The sequence below is a fragment of the Aptenodytes forsteri genome, unplaced genomic scaffold (genome assembly GCF_000699145.1).
Source record: "Aptenodytes forsteri isolate BGI_AS27 unplaced genomic scaffold, ASM69914v1 Scaffold267, whole genome shotgun sequence".
Lineage (NCBI taxonomy): Eukaryota > Metazoa > Chordata > Aves > Sphenisciformes > Spheniscidae > Aptenodytes > Aptenodytes forsteri.
Window position 1 is genome coordinate 81,509 of NW_008794173.1, and position 17,229 is coordinate 98,737.

Sequence of the window (17,229 nt, forward strand, 5' to 3'; positions counted from 1 at the left end):
CATGGTATGGAATGTCCCTTTGGCCAGTTTGGCTGTGCCCCCTCCCAGCCTCTTGTGCACCTCCAGCCCTCTCAGTCGGTAGAGCATGGGAAGCTGAAAAGTCCTTGACTAGTGTAAGCACTGCTCAGCAACAACTAAAACATCGGTGTGTCATCAACACTGCTCCCACCCCAAATCCAAAACACAGCACTGCACCAGCTACCAGGAAGGAAATTAACTCTATCCCTGCCGAAACCAGGACAGTGAGCAAAAAACCAATGGTGTTTGAGATAGTGGCCTTCTCATTTAGGTCACAGGAGTAAATCAGATGAAAACCATTTATCTAAAACATATGCAGCTGAACAAAGCAGAGCAAAATTATTCCAATAGCTGTGTACCCAATCACCTGAGTTGTGTTTAGAGAAATCCGAATGAAAAAAATCATGTCCTTGAATGAAAACCAAAATAAAATGATAATGTAACCAGTATCTCTAATTTGCCATAGCAAAAAATGCCCATTCGTTCATGAACTGCATCACTCGCAGTGTGCTTCTGTATAAAAAAAATAAGCCCCCTTAATTAAAGTTCAGAAAACAGGAAAGAAATAGGAAAGATAAAGCCCATTGCTCAAAATCTAACTTCTAACTTCAATTTGAAGTAGATAACGTGCATGTAGACATGGCAGGATTTGTGTGATAATTTGCCAGAAACAACCTACTCGAATTAACTTCTTGTTCTATTAGTTTGCTGTTGTTGAAGATAGCAGTATAACGTTGTAAAAGTCACTCCCTTGATGTATATCATTTCTTTATAGTAAAATGCCATGATTTATTATTTTTATTTCCCATCGCCTGCTTTTTTCTCTGGAGGAATAGCTGATTAGTCTCACTTCAGGCAGTTTCAACCGGAAAGAGAGAAACAGCTAAAACAAGCTAGGAAAAAACACTACAGGAGCTATTTTGCTCTGTCCGCAATTTGAAAGAGCTCTTCAGCCACTGTGCTGTTAAATTCCACCGGGTTCTGCTGGAAGAAAGAGAATGCTGCAGGCGAGGCGCTGAGGAATTAACTTGGGTTTTTTTCAGCTGCGTCTCTCTCCTTTTTGGAAAATATTTTTAGATGAAATCCTTGTTGTAGCCTAAAATAAATCTCATACTTGAGATATATAACAGCAAATCCTATTTACTCTGTGTCGTAGTGAGAAGTCTGTTTCTCAGGCATCATGAGAATACAGGATTCCACTTGTATGGTAAGACAAGGATTGAAGATGATGCTACTGGAGCAAGGGGACATGGCGTCTTCTTACTGTCCGACACACTGGTTACTATCTGTGCTGGCAAGCGCAGCTCAGGAAGAGGGGATCTCAGGGCAAACCAGTCCTGAAGACCTGCTAGTCACACCATACACGTCTCGGGGCCGTGCAGTGAATGCTCCACCCTGCAGTGGTTGGAGCATACAGGCGGGCTGCTGGAGCACAGCTTCCAGAAGAAAGCCACTGTGGGTACTTTGAGGCGTTTCCAAAGGGCTCTCCTGCCTGGGCGGAACGAAACCACTAATGCAGATGCACTTGTTTTGCTTAAGAGGGCAGAATAACAACATGGTAAATGATTCAGTTGTTCAGATGTGGCGAGGATACCGCGGCGCTGGCAGCAGAAAGAGGTCTGCTGAGCAGTTCTTTACTTTCAAGTGAAATGACAGTTTCATATGACCAAAAAAAAAAAGTGAAGCCCGCAAGGAAAACATTGCAGTAGCTTTGCAAGTTCCCTGGGTGAGGCTGGTGGGGAACCAGCTGACTCCTCACGTGATGGGCCTGGGGTAGGTGAAAAAGTGAACCCGCAAGGAAAACATTGCAGTAGCTTTGCAAGTTCCCTGGGTGAGGCTGGTGGGGAACCAGCTGACTCCTCATGTGATGGGCCTGGGGTAGGTGGCAGGGGCTGCAGGCCAGTTTGGGAGGAGCTGAGGGTGGAGGTACAACGTCCCCAACCTGCGCCTGCAGGAGCCTTGAACCGACTGCCACCAAGAAGAGTTAGAGATCCATATGCCACGATTTTTAGTAGCATCCGAGCATCTAACTGCTCCCCCATAACACACACTGACACCCTGTTGTTACAACCTTGCTTTTGTGTGAGGCTGTGGAAGAGAAAATGATCTGTTATTTCAATTTCTTCAACAAAGCCCACTCAGGGAAACAAATGATAGCCAAACAGAACAAAACCAACTCTTCTTCCCAAAACCTCAAAATAAGGCAACGGTAGGGATAAAATCTTCATGTTATCTATTATAATTCACAATAATTACATTTATTATTGGCTTATTTTAATCATTTTTAGACACACTAGAATAATATTTTTCTTTCAAATTCAACAGAACATAGAGTTTTAGATTACTTATATTTATGAAAGGAATTATATGATGTGATGTGCACTGGGAGACAGGATACGCCAACCCAGGAGATCTTTTCCCACTTCTATTTCTCTTACAGTGTTCCTGTGTTCCTACTTAGGAGGCTGGGATAATAAAAGTGGTACTCGTAATATGCAATACATTTTCCCAGATTACTTTAATAGTGCCAAAAAGATAACCAATGAATAATATAACAAAATATATGTAAAGGGGATCACAAATCTCACTGATGCAGAACAGGAAGAATTTATTTTCAAAGTGCTGCTAATGACTTTCTGCCTGCCCCTTTGAAAATTGCTTTGAGCTTAGTACTATCCCTTGGAAATCCAATTCATAAATTCACAAGCAGCACGAAATTCCAGTAGGAAATAAAACACTTTCATTCAAATGTACTACAGCATGTTAATGCTGTTTCTTAGAACATAAACTGCAGCAAACACTGCACTGAGGTACAAACAAGGAGTGACCTTACTGTATGGTTTTGAAAAGTTTCTGGGTTAAAAGCCAAAGCTCAGCACACAGGCAGCTCACAGATTATGAAAAAATTGATCCAGACGATATTCTATGGCTAATGCAATCAAAGAGAAAGCAGCACTCGTGTGAGCAGCGTATGCCATCCCTGCGTCGAGGAATCGATACAGGGAGCTGCTGCTTCGGGGAGCTGCAGGGACAGGCACGCTGCTTCCCAGCCCACCGCCGAATAAAGCGATATGCAGAGAGCAGGTGCTGCAGACTGGTGCTTTGGCAACAGTGCTGTGTCATTCAGCAGCTGCTGATAAATGATAATTTTTCACGGGAGCTATCTCAGAAGCATTTCTCCAAGTGGCTGGTTCTCGTGACTGCCTCTGCTCTCATTTTACTCCAAGTGCTCCTCTTAAGCACACTCAACTGATCTGCTCTGCCTGGAGGGCGACAGAAAGTTGCCGAAATTCTGTGTTTTGCCACTAAACACATACTGGTTGGTAACAGGACTCTGGAAATAACTGGTAGTCTCCTTGTATCATACTCCATGGCTCCGCTGAATATTTTTTCCTCCGTGCAGATGGAAGAGGCTTCTCATACTGCCCAGCATTGCCAGTGCATATTTGGCTGCCTCGTGTCAAGAGCTGCTCACACCCTTTTCCTCTTTTTTAAGGGAAACCAACCAATATCCTTAGAGAATCATAACAGGAAGCGATAGAGGTATCTGAGACACAGAAAAAACAGGGAGATCAGAACTTCCTTAGAAACTGATGGGCGCGATGGCCCAGAGGGTGCCCAGGGCCTGGGAGCTCCTGTCCTGCTCCACAAGAGGCGTGTGACCGCTCAGGGACTCTGCCGAGCGCTTGTGTGAAACCACTGGTGACACCGCAACGGAGTGAAATGGTGCCTCTTTGGGGGGGGGGAAATTCCTTAATTGCAAATCAGAGTAATTGCCTTTGAAGAAAGAAAAGATTAATTAACTGCAGCTCCTGTAGGTCCTGGGGAACAGGAGGTTGTCAAGCCCAGTCCAGTTCTTGAGACAAGAACTGAAAGATCAGCCACCTGGAACAGCACCACCAGGGAAGGCTCCAGAGCAGCGGACGTGGCTTTCGTGGGAAACCTCACGTCTCTCTCATCTTCTGCAATTCTCTCAAAATATTAAACGGTAAATGAAAGTGACCTCTGCTGAACGTCAAGACTTATACAAACTTTTTCAATAACCAAGGAATTCACCCCTACATAGCTCACTTCTAATTACAATTTAATATTTTTTAATAATTGTGTTAAGTGCCCATAAAAGAAGAAAGGGCAACTTCATCGCCTAGGATGAATGAATTACTGGAAAGACAGAAAGGCTAAAAGAAAGGTGGAAATATCAAGAATTGGCTGATTTGGGATCAATGCTCAAAAATCTATATTTATCCATAAATGCTCTCTTGATATCTCTATAGCTTTATCATGTATCTCTATTATCAGTGTGTTGATTTATAAGAAAGGTTCTTAAAGCTGCCTATGTTTCTAAACAAACATTTTCATAGCTGAAAAAAGTCTTGCTGAGTTATAACTTTTCCTCTTACAATTTAAGGATCTAAGTTTTATAGAGTAAATGGGGAATTTCAGTTTGTGTCAGGGAGTGTATCTGTCTCCTGGGCTCAGGTCTCAACTGCTCACTCGGTGCAAGGCGTCTGCAGCGCCTCAGACCATCCTTCCTTTCAGTCCCTGCTCTGCTACCTGAGGCCAAGAAGTTCTGGCCTGTCCCTGTGCTTCTCTTCCCTCTGGGATAACCTGCAGCCAAGCAGTCTCTTTAAAACCTTATTTCCTCAAAAAAAAGCATTGTACAGAAAATCTGTCTCAAAAAGCAATACGGAGCTAAATCTCCCTTCAGACACCACTCTTGGGATCTGGGAAAGGTCAGTTCCTTCAGGCTTTTCCACAAACCTCTGCCAGCTCGGGCTGCAAACCTCCCCCGGCCCCAGCCCTGGACTTCTTAACCCTTTTCTTTTGAGCTCCAAGATATCCCAGACCAAGTAAAACATGATTGTCACTCAAGAGACAAAAGAAGCATAATCTTCAACATAAACTGCATGAACCCTTGCCTGCCAAGAAAGAATCTAGACATTCCTATTCCAGTTTGATAATAACAGACCAATTTTTGTATTTTCCACTTCACTTTCTTAAAACTCTAGCAATTCAGTGATCATGATGAATAACAAACACTGCTGCATTTGACTAATGGCCTCCCTTAGTAACTATGTTGTACTTCGATATTCTTATGCTGTAGCCTCTGAAGAGTTTAGTGCATTATTAAATATCAATTCCAGTTCTGTGTTTCGGGCTTGTTGTGGTTTAAGCTGGCAGGCAGCTGAACCCCCCCCAGCCGTTCGCTCACTCCCCCGCCCCAAATGGGATGGGGGAGGAAAAAAAAAAAATTGTGGGTTGAGATAAAGACAGTTTAATAGGACAGAAAAGGAAGGGAAAATAATAATGATAAAAGAATATACAAAATAAGTGACGCACAGTGCAATCCCTCACCACGCACCGACTGATGCCCAGCCCAGCCAGTCCCCGAGCAGCGGTCGCCGCCCCCCGGCCAACTCCCCCCAGTTTCTGTACTGCGCATGACGTCCCATGGTATGGAATGTCCCTTTGGCCAGTTTGGGTCAGCTGTCCTGGCTGTGCCCCCTCCCAGCTTCTGTGTTATCAACATTGTTCTCACACTAAATCCAAAACACAGCACTGTACCAGCTACTAGGAAGAAAATAACTCTATCCCAGCCGAAACCAGGACAAGGCTTAATGCAGCTGAAGCTGTCTTCATATTCGAAAATCAGGTCCTAAGACAATCACATTATCTCGTTGCTTAAAATTAGACATCTAAATTCACATTAAACATCCAAATAAAGTCAGACAAGTTTTCAAAGATGCTAAGAATCTGCAACTTGCACAGACATCAGTGAGATCGGATGATACCCAGCATCTTTAGAAAAAAAGAACTCTGTTTTATACCAAAATGTACAGGCTTACTTGCTAAATGTCAGGTACCCACACTTGAATATCGTCTTCAGAGAACTCTGTATTTCTTTTCCAGAAATGTTTTCATTTCCTGGAATAGCTGTGTTTATTACTTTAATAAACTGAATTAGGAAATATGGTTATTGGTTTCCTAACTAGGCTAAATTAAGTTTCATTAAAAAATAAAATCTAGGATTCCAGTTTATACTTGACATAAAGGCACTTAAAATGTTAAAACAACCATATTCCTTTTCTGTTTTCTTTTCATATGTAGATAAAGAAAATCCTTCTTTGCATTAAACCTAGAGCTATTCTCAACATTTCAAATGGACTAAAATATCATAAATAAAACTTTTAATTAAAATATCTAGTATATAATGTTTCTATACTGATTATGTGTATGATTTTTTCTGTTTGCTGTAGATCAGAGAATAAAAACTGTAAAATGTTTTTATTAAACTAGCAGGGTGATGCTCCAAAGCTATTACCTTGCCTCTTCTGTAGGAAGGGAAGTTACTCAGCCCCGCTGCTGGGGGCTGCAGAAGGTGCTGCTGCTGGTGGCCATGATCCCTCCTCCAGAAGTAAGCGAGTAACATGGGCATGGGCTGCAGCATCATAGCAAAGTAAAACCCACCAAGAAATTATATGTCATTCCTAGATAAAATTAGCTTGTCTCACACACAACTGATTTAATGGCCATGTTAGAGGCATGTCTCATTTATGAAAGGAAGCACCAGGTAGTAGCATTTTTGGGCTTATTACTTTCAGACCTAACACTGAGACAGTTAGGTCATGACTTTTTCAAAGCAGGTATCAAGTTAGTTGTACATCCAGACGTAATGCTCCTGTGGCTCCTGCTGAGGCACTGTGGTACCTCACCGTCTGGCTGGTCGCTAACGGGCATCAGCTGATGCCTTTCTGAAAGCTCTGCTGCAGCGTGATTTACTGTGCGGTGAGTGAACGAGGCTACCTGGGAGCAATGCAAACAGGTGCAACGTTAACGTTGGATGCTTCAAAGCAGTTTGTCTGCTGTGAAAGAGGGCCAAAATACAACAGTGAGAAAAATGTGCAAACTCGTTTTGTTCTCCTATGTACTTGACTTCACTATTAGGCTGCAGCCTGTGGCCTCCCCATCCCCACGCCCCTAGAGAGACTGTTTGGGAAACCCACCCAAGAGCCCACCGATGTCCGTCTTGCTAGGACTCAAGCCTGTGGCATGGATGGCCCACACGCTCTGTTCCTGCGGACAACAGGATGAGCAAAAACTGCAGCAACAAGTGCGGTACCAAGTCCTGAGCAGGAATAAACCAGCTTGACAGAAGTCCAACAGCGCACCGCCCTTCGCTGGGATCATCTCGCCTTACCTGTAGGTCTCTAGTACAGCAAAGCTAACGTAGTAACGCTTTTTTTTGTTGGAAATCTCACAATAAGAGACAGTTACACCATTAACTAGTCTCCCTATGACGGGACTTTGTTCAAACTGAACTTGGAAAGGCAAAAGCAATAGTTACTGCTATGTGAAGCATCTGTCAGCACTTTGCTTGTCACATCCCTCACAGGCCAATTCCAGCTGCATTTATTAATGAAGAATCACTGAAGCACAAGCTAATTCTTTTGTCTACACTTTTGTCCCAGCAAATTGGTGTTTAATTGTCTAAATGAAAAAAATTGTGGGTGGACACTGTAGCAAAGATAAACCCATCAATTCTCATCACAGAAACAGTTAAAAGCCCTGTTTATTTCCACACAGGAGCCTGTTCAGTATATTTATAAAAGCCACAGAGCTGCTTTGGACTGTGGGCGGGTTATTGTGTACTAATTTCCACTTGCAAGGTTTTAAAATGATAGATTATCTCCAACAAAAATGATTGTGGAGCTAAGCTGAAAAGGTTCCCTATGCTGAAAAGATTCAGTTACCTCTAAATACAATGGCAGATTCAGTACGTGTTCATCTTATGCCATGAAAATTACTGTATGTGTGTTAGAAGGAAGTTCTGCAAACTTTTTTCCAGGTTCATAATTAAATCACTGCACTTTCCACTTACTTAATTTGAATATTGCAGGGCTATAGTATGGGAAAAGAGAGAAAGCATTAAACAGTTTCTGTGACAGCAGTTAATAAAAGGAGAAATACTGAAAAAGCTTTATAAGACATTTAATAAGTAACTAAATGACCAAAACCAAAGAAAGTACTTACCACTGGGAAGTCAAACTGTGCCAAAGACCTGTTTGCAAGTGTTGAAGGCTTAATAACACAACCGTTTCTTTGTCTTCTCTCAGACTTTTCTCTTTTGAACTCTGTTGAAGTGTACAGACAACATAGCTTAAGATAAAGCCACCTTCATGCAAGCCAGGCAAGTCAACCCACTGAAATCAGTGAGAGGCGTAACGCAGTTTCAGGCATTAGGATGTAAAAATTGTATCTTTTATTTTATAACAAATCTCATGACCTTCCTGGACCCCAATCCAGCCCAAAGCACATTCTTTCCTCTGATAGTTTATCAATAGTTAAAAAGGTAATTAATATATCCAAAGCTATTAATCTGTCAGAACAGCGTAGGTTCAGAAATCACAGTGTCTTAAAGAGCAAGAGCATGCGCAGATTTTCCTGAGTCTTTGAGTCTCTCAGAGAAAAGTAGCGCTTGCGTAGGCAGCAGCTCAATCCACGTTCACAGGTCATGTATGGCATAAACAGAAATGCAGTAGAGTAAATCCCAAAGAAATAAGAAGACATTCAAGAACGAAATGCTTTTTTGAGGTTTGCTCCATGTGGCACCATCGTACATTCATCATGCACTTGGATGAGGGGTTGAGTGTTTCCTCCTCCTGCAAGGAGAGGGGGACAAACCTGTGCACTGTTCCTTGCCTGGTGTTACAGGCAGGCATTTTTTGCCTTTGACTGTTGTTACCACTGCTGCTGTGCCTTTTCAGGCTTCATTCTTGAAAGGATAATAATTGAAGTGATGAATGATGCTGAGAGGAGCAGCAGTGAATGACTGTCAAATTACAATCTCAGGTTTTGGTTTCACATCCGCTCTTCACGGAAGTAACGAGAACAGAGCGGGACGTTCAATGCCACCAGGCAAGAATAGAACAGCAAAATATGAATTAAAACTAAGATAAACCAAAACCGCACTATTGCCTAGAGTCTCAAACCATTATTTATCTTCATGAGGAAAATAATTCAATAGAGCATTGTCCGTCATTGCTCTTTTTTAGGAACAACTCAAGATCTGTTAGGAAAAAATTCAAGCTATAATCTCCCCATATACTCACTGGCCCATTGGTCCAATGCAGACATTCCCATATAGAAGTTATATTCTCACCTCATTTCTCCCAAAATCCTGCTGAAATCAATGGGAATTTGGCATAAGAAAATATTACAACATATCACATCATAATCATCATGTTACAGCACGTCAGAGTAACATGACAATAAATGGCTGAGTGGAAGGAAACAGCAGTTTAAACTGATACCAATATATAACACTTAGCACCACAAAGCAGTTTTACTAACTCCCGCAATGGTAATTGATTAACGGTAACATGTTAAAAAACACGTAAATAGACGCATTAGCTAATTACAAAAGAATCACTTTCTTGCCTAGTTGCATGAAGAGCACAGGAATGATTTCCCAGCTCGTTAAGTTAGTAAATTAAAGAATAAAAAATCAAGCTGCATGTGGCGGAAGCCAGTTAGTAGAGACAGACCTGTGCCACAGAGGCAGAGATTTCCCTGCCAGTATAAAGCTACGGCCAAAGCCCAGACAAAGGGAGGCAAAATCTGGAGGGTTTTTGCATGCAGTATATCAGCAGACATGCACATGAACAGAAGAAGAGATTTTTTTTTTCTAATATTTGTCCCCAGCACTATGTGCCTCTCAGCCTTTCAGGCATTAGGTCTTCACTGAGCTTGATGCTTTATGCCTTAATTCACACGAAGGACAGAGACAGACAAACAGCCAGGTGAGCGGAGGTGCCGGTGCTGCCCACCCAGTGCCAGGCTGTTGGTCTCTACAAGGGTGATGGCAAAGCCCAGCTCGAGTTTGGAGGGGAGCGATGAAGAGGCTGCACAGCTGGGGGAGCTCTTCCCACAGCGGAGATGAGTGCGGCAGCCTGCAGCCAGGGGCTTCGCTGGAAGCATCAGAGATGAGCAACGTGTACTGGTGTTATTGGGCCATGAAGCCAACATCCCAGTAATGAATTGAGAGATAACCGAGTGAGAAGAGGTCATGAAAATGAGAACAAGTAGCTTACGCTTGCTCCGACACAAAGAGGAGCTAATGGTGGAGCACTGCCAGGGGGATGAAGTGCTCAGGTTAGAGAACCAAATATTCATTACTGAAATATTTTGAATGTATGTGAGTGGAACAAGATGGGATTTGTCAAGGCCAGAGAAGAGGATGGTGTGTCCTTTCTCTACTCTGTCCCAGGCAGAAGTCCCTCTGAAAATCTGAAATACTTCCTTGGGCTTTTTTCCCACTGAAACAGAACCTGCTGCATTGATCAGGGGTTACTGGGAGCTTCTGTTTACACAGAAACCCTGTGGCAGGGCACATACAGAACTAAGGTAAATGGGCAGTTATAATAAATATTTTGATTACAGCTAATTTGTTAGCTACAACATACAAACAGAAGAATAATTAAATGGGCCAAGATGCAGCTCACATAAGCAAAGTCAAGATACCAGGTGTTAGAAAGCAAACTGAGAAAGAATTGCCAGGTTTTATATTTTCCACGACTTAGAGAAGCAAAACTGCTGATGATCTGATATGTTTCACAAAACTTGCTGTGAACAGCACGGCACAGAGGTTCAGGCAAACATGCTGTAATGAGAAGATGTAGAATGTAAAAATAATTAGCCAAGGTTTATGGAGCCTACCAGCTAAACACAGGACACTGTGAAATTATCAAAGACACTGTACAGTAGTATAAAAATATGAAAGTGTCGTACAGCAGATTCAGAGAGCAGATCTGCAGGCCTTCGTAGCACAAATAATATAACTTCATTGCCAGTTAGTCTTGTGATTAGTCATTGTAAGTACAGCAAAACGTGGACAAAATAGCTTACTTGCACTGTATCATCCCCTTCCTTATTTGTCTTATAAACTACTTTCTCCATTTCTGCTCTTAACACATTTTGAAAGAAAGACTTCTTGAAAGCCATCTATGGGACTCAGGTGCTGATTTCCCTTCAAACAAGTGGGCTCTGAATATCAAAATCACAGAAGTAGCTTTGAAAGTGTCCGCCTTCATCTTTCCCTTCTCTCGTCACTAAAAATATTCTTTCCTCATCGCCAGTAATTTTCATCAGCCAAGATCAGAGAATTCTGCACGCTGGGGAGGAAACACGGACAGTCACCTAAACAGCAAACAATCACCGCAAGCTCCTGGCGAGACAGCTGTATTACCATACAGGTAATGCAGTGAGTCACGGAGTGCAAAATACAGCACCTGCAGAAAGCTTTGGAGCAAACAGCCATCCCAGGGGAAGGTGAAGACTAATTAAAACTAGTGCTACAAAAAGATGTTACTGTTCTAACATGTGTTAGTATGAGCTAGTGCACGAGAGAGCAATAAAAGAAATGTCAAAGGAAGTGAGCAATCGTGGAAGAGCCTGAGCTAAGGGAAGCTAAGTGTCTGGGGAAGCAGGGCAGAAGCTCTGTTTATAGCAGAGAGTTCTCTAAAAAATTAAAGGATGGGGGAAAGAATGTGCAGATGAGTCTCTGCCATGGGGACAAGGCATGATCAGTGCTTTCAGAGACTGATGCTCATATCTGAATGGATGACATTGCCGAATGAGACCATTTGATTTGCATATAATCATTGCCCAGGACATGGACTCACCTGTGTGTATCCACAGTCCAAGATAACTACTTCTCCGAGGTGGTTGGAACTGTGCTGGAATAGGAAAGAGGAGACTTAGATTTCCAGCTCCTTACCCAAGGCTCAATCTGCAATCCACAAATCACTCCCCAGTGCTGCTGGTCAGCTATACAACTCACACCGTGCCCACCTTTATTACAGATGTGCCTCGAAAAGCCCTACCGGCCCCCCTTACGAGCGTGCAAGGCAGGGCTTGTCTCCTTGCTTCTGCCCCTTCTGGCTCCAAGATCACCAAGGCAGTGGGCAGACACCTGTCTGGAAGACATAAATTCTCTAGCAAATATACCTCGATACCTGAAGGACTGAATTCATTCCTAGTTCACATCCATTATGATACAGAGGATAGCTGGATCTTTTATGAGAGACAGTTTTAGGTGGCAAAGTCATCTGGGTTACAACCAGTGTGCTGCAAACTGAAGCCTAATGAGCACCTTTGTTCCTCATAAAGGAACAAAGAACTGGGAGTCCACCTTCCCCTCCTGTCTTCAGCCTCCTGGAAAAAGAAAAAAAAAAAAATAAATTCCCAAGTACCTGAAACTGGGCAACATGCAGTGCCTGAGCCTCTGAAAGAAGTATGATAAATCCTTTCCCATCCGGTTGGTCTTCACCTAATTAACTGACATGGTTGAAAATGAGCACCAGCTAACTGGAGCACTCTGTTCTCCCTTTCCCTGGCAGGAAAGAAATGGATTCCAGATGATCAGTGGTTCACCATTTTCCAAGTAATCCCAATTCAATGCCATCAGTCCTGGGCCAGCCTCCCGGCAACTTTGCACACATATTCACCTTGGGCTATGAATCCAAAGTGTATCATTGGAAAGGGAACCTTGCTAACTATCCTGAAACGGCAGGCAGATGTGTGTAGTCTCCAATTCATATGATATACTGGAAAACATGCCACCTGCAAATAATAAGAGGCCAGCTGAGCTACAGGCATGCCTTTTCTCTGAAGCCAAGGAAATCTTCCAAGCTAGCCCATGCAACCTAAAGGTGCAAAGGCCATTTGCAGTGCTCTTTGCAAGAGAATTGCAATGTTAAACAGACGGTTCTGTGATTGCCCTGCAGGTGATGGGTGCCAGATCTCTGACTCTCAGGTCCTAAGAAGTAGAAAAAGCATCTCTGTGCTGCCGCTGAGGAAAAGATGTTAAAGCATAAAAAAAACTTGCATTACCTTAAAGGCTTGCAGAGACCACCTGCACCAAGAGGTGTCCTGGCCCACCTGCCAGGCAAAGCAGCAGAGGACATCTGCAGGCTTTTGGGACCAGTGGGTGGGCAGGGTCCCCATGGTGCAGTCTGCCTGCCAGCCCAGCCCCACTCTCCTCCAGACCATTGTGGCTATTCCCACGGTGGCTATAGAGAGACTCTCACTCCAAACAAGTGATTTGTGAACCCTAGCTGTCATGTCTTGTTCCTCCAGGAAACTCCTTCCCTCGGACCTGCTGCCATCCGAGGATTTTATTTCTCCATCCTTTCCTGCTCCAGCTCCTGCTAGCATTCCTCTCCTGGGCTCCCAGTCCCCTTTTCAGTGACTTTCACAGTGATGTTATCCACTCCCAAACACAAGGAATAGCTTTCAATGACAGCAAGAAATCCCTTAAATACTCTCCATATCTCCCAATGTATAGAATGAGTGGAACAGGTTAAACTGTGGCCGCTGCCAGTGACCAGCCAGTGATGTCTCTGTCCTGTTGTGGCTGTTTGCCCACAGATGGTTTCAACCCCCCCATCTCACAAAACGCAAACAAGCAAACACAAATCACCTCCCCAAACACAAAGGCGAGCAAAACTGTATGTAAAAATACTTGCAGTAACACGAGCACCAAAATGCTATGGAGATCAGGCCAGATACTGTGATTCAGCTGTATTGTGAATAACATTCCCCAGGATTTCCCTGACATCTAGGGATGAATATTGTGACATCCACGTGAACATAATATACACAGAGATGTCCTTTAAAATATGACCATATACAGCGATGAATGCTAAACCCAGATGTTTTCACGTATGCAACTCTGCACAACACACAATGGGTTTTATTTTGTTCTCAGTTGCAACACTGTAAAGCAGGGTTAAGCCCACTGAGGTCATTAGATGGGCTGCAATGAAACCAAGGTATGTGAGAACCTCTGAACATCTAATGGAGGTTGTTTTTTATTTCTCTGCAATATGAAATTTTTAAAATTCTCCTGGCATGTCTTGTTTTCCTCTCTTTAGTGGATGTTAAAAAAGATGCATATTTTCAGTCCCAAACCATGATAATTTCAAGGATTTTTTCTACTTTCATGTTAAATAATTAAATTCTAGCAAAATTAGATTAAAAGCTGGATTAACTAAGAAGAGTTCTATGTGTCTGAGGTTTATTTCTGTGTTTATCAAGTTTGGATATAAGAAAGCATAAATAAAATATCTCCATGGGATGCTAATTCACTTCTCTTTCTTTAATACATGAAATAATTGTGGAATACAGATCATCATCTAGCTAGAAACATCATTTAATATTTATTACTATGCCATTCGGCTCTGCAGATGTAAGGAGGGTATCACCCCACTTCTTGATCTATGATCTTTTGGGGTCCTGACATCAGAACGTACCATCACTAAATGGTGGTGGACCAATATTTATTTTACCCCAGCAAGCAAAGTTCATTTTAAAGTACATGAGTTCGGATGTTTCCCAGCCTCAGACTTTTAGAAGCACCAACATAAAGTTCATCTTTCTTCATTGTAATACAAGCAATCAGCTTTGGGAAACCAGTTTAAGGAATTTCTTTCCCTGTGGAAATGGGAGCCTTATCAAATTGGAAGGAATCCTGTGAACCTCCAAGGCCAGAGTCATGCTGAAATTGCCTCTGCAACAGCCTGCGCAGTGGTTTCTATTTCCCAAAGGGCTGCATTAATCAGGCTATAAAGAGCTTTCAATAGCTTCCAGGAGAAAGCAAATTTCACGTTGTGATAAAAAAGTAAACTCTACTTTTCAGGAAAATGTGAATGTGCTCCATTCTTAATAAGTACTGACATTTTCTGTGGATTTTATGCGTGCTGAATGATTTGGGTAGGTGGGTGATGTCCTGTATTCTTCATGGATGTTTACTTGTCCTGGCTTAATGGGTTCAGCTCTGCTGTATGTATGTGTATAAATACACACATACATATACAAGACATATCACATTAACATAACTTAATACAGTGTGATATACCTATATGATAAGGCTGATAATAAGTAGTGATTTTTAAGTACTGGTCACCTCTCTCCTTACTTCGTACACTTCAGAAAGTGACAGTTTAGAAGAGGTAAAAGCTAATTTGCTGGCAGTAGTCAGCCTGGAGTTACTGTGTGCTCTGAATCTCTAATGCATTTTGAGTTATGGTAATAAACTTTATACCGTTAAGGGCCTGCTCCATCTCCCACATGGATATGACACAAACCCCAGGCATGTCAAAGGAAAAAACACTGTATATTTCAACAGCTTTTCAAAAGAGTGGTTTAGAAAACAGTGGGAGCTCTTGTGCACTGAACACTTTTGAAGATCCGTGCCCTCTGAACAGGAGGCAGAACTGTCTTAAATACTTGTGCCTTTATGCTCCCCTTCAGGTGGTAACACGTCTTCCTTCCAGCGTGAGAAACAGGTGCTAATAGGAGGATATTTTTAAAAAAAGCAGTCACCCCAAAGCTTGACTATGCTCTAGCAAAGATCTGTTGTTCAATAGCCACTTTGGTTTGTGGTTCAATAGCCACTTCGCCTGCCTTCCTATTTATAAAACTAAACAAAATGCACCAAGAATTACAAGATTCCAGGTGAGGGCCAGTACTACAAAATGTCTTCACCTCCTCATTCCTACCAACACCGGGCAGAAACGTGTACTATGCTTTCACTCACATACACACGCTTAACTCACTACGGTCTGAGGATTTGTGGCGTTTAGCCCTTGAATTTCTTTTCACCTGAAGAACTGAGCATACGGCACCTCCACTCTGGGGCTCTTGCGGACCCCCATGGGGCAGCATGACCAGCAGATCCAGCCCACCACCAAGCCAGTGGTCCTCCTTGGACACCTCAGGACCGCTCTGTACTGCCTCAGCACCATGCACGGAGGCACCCTCTGTACAGAGCCCCTGAACTTGTGCATCTTCTAACACAGTGAGCTCTTTAAACCGGGAAAGATGACCACCTTTCTTGAATCTGCTGCATGATCCTGACTTTGGTCTTTTGGATATGTTAGCACCCAACCTTTGAAATATAAATGATAGGACGAGTCCCAATTTAACTGACAGGTATAAACTGTATGCTGTTGGCATAGCAAAGCTTGGGGCAGTAGTCGATGCAATAGTACTGATCTTATTGTGGTGGCTGTGTGAACCTTTAACCAGATGTCAGTGCTATTACTGTACAGAGCCCCTGAACTTGTGCATCTTCTAACACAGTGAGCTCTTTAAACCGGGAAAGATGACCACCTTTCTTGAATCTGCTGCATGATCCTGACTTTGGTCTTTTGGATATGTTAGCACCCAACCTTTGAAATATAAATGATAGGACGAGTCCCAATTTAACTGACAGGTATAAACTGTATGCTGTTGGCATAGCAAAGCTTGGGGCAGTAGTCGATGCAATAGTACTGATCTTATTGTGGTGGCTGTGTGAACCGCGTAAACCAGGTCAGTGCTATTATTTCAGCCTCTAGTTGCGCTGTCATTAAGCATAACGGTACATGAAAAGAAAAAGTACATTTCTATGATAAAAGGGTTAAAATCATCTCATTGTGAATTTCCATCTCTGCACCCCAAAACGTATATTTTCTTAAAATCAAAAGCTAATTCCCATGCCTGACTACTCATTTACAGACCAAGGGAATTGAAGCAATCCTCTACCTCCTCGCCATGCAAAAAAAATAAGAAAACCAAAAACTTTTTCCTCATTATTAGGTATTGGCAAGGAAGGCACCAGCCAATTATCCTATGAAAAATATATCAGCACCCTCCCCCCAAAATGAGGCAGCCTTACGTTTCCAGGTGACAGAAACAACGAGCTACCAACTGTGCACAGCATTCGCTACAGCCGACAAACTACAGGCTATTTCTGTGCTATGCAGGAACCGAGCATCCAGGAGCCCACCGCATTCCTTTTATTTGATTTTTAAATTCTCATCAAGTGCCACGTGCTTTTGTCAGAAGCAGCAAGGATGGCAGGTTTGAAATCCGCAAGCAGATGGCGTAACTAGGACTGAAACAAAATGTCCTAAAGCTGTTGAAATAGAGGTTGATTCAGCTACTGTCTCCAACCAGCGTTAACCCTGAGCCTACAAAGGGTCCTCTTGACACCCAAGCAGATTCAGTTACTAAAATAGATAGACTTTCCAGAACACTATGTATATACTTAAAATACAGTCATTTCCAAGGCAGACCTGGTAACCGTAAAACACTACGTGCTGCACAACAGAAAATATAGGAGGTGAATACTGAAGGTTAGGACACTACAGTAAACTTGACTTTTTT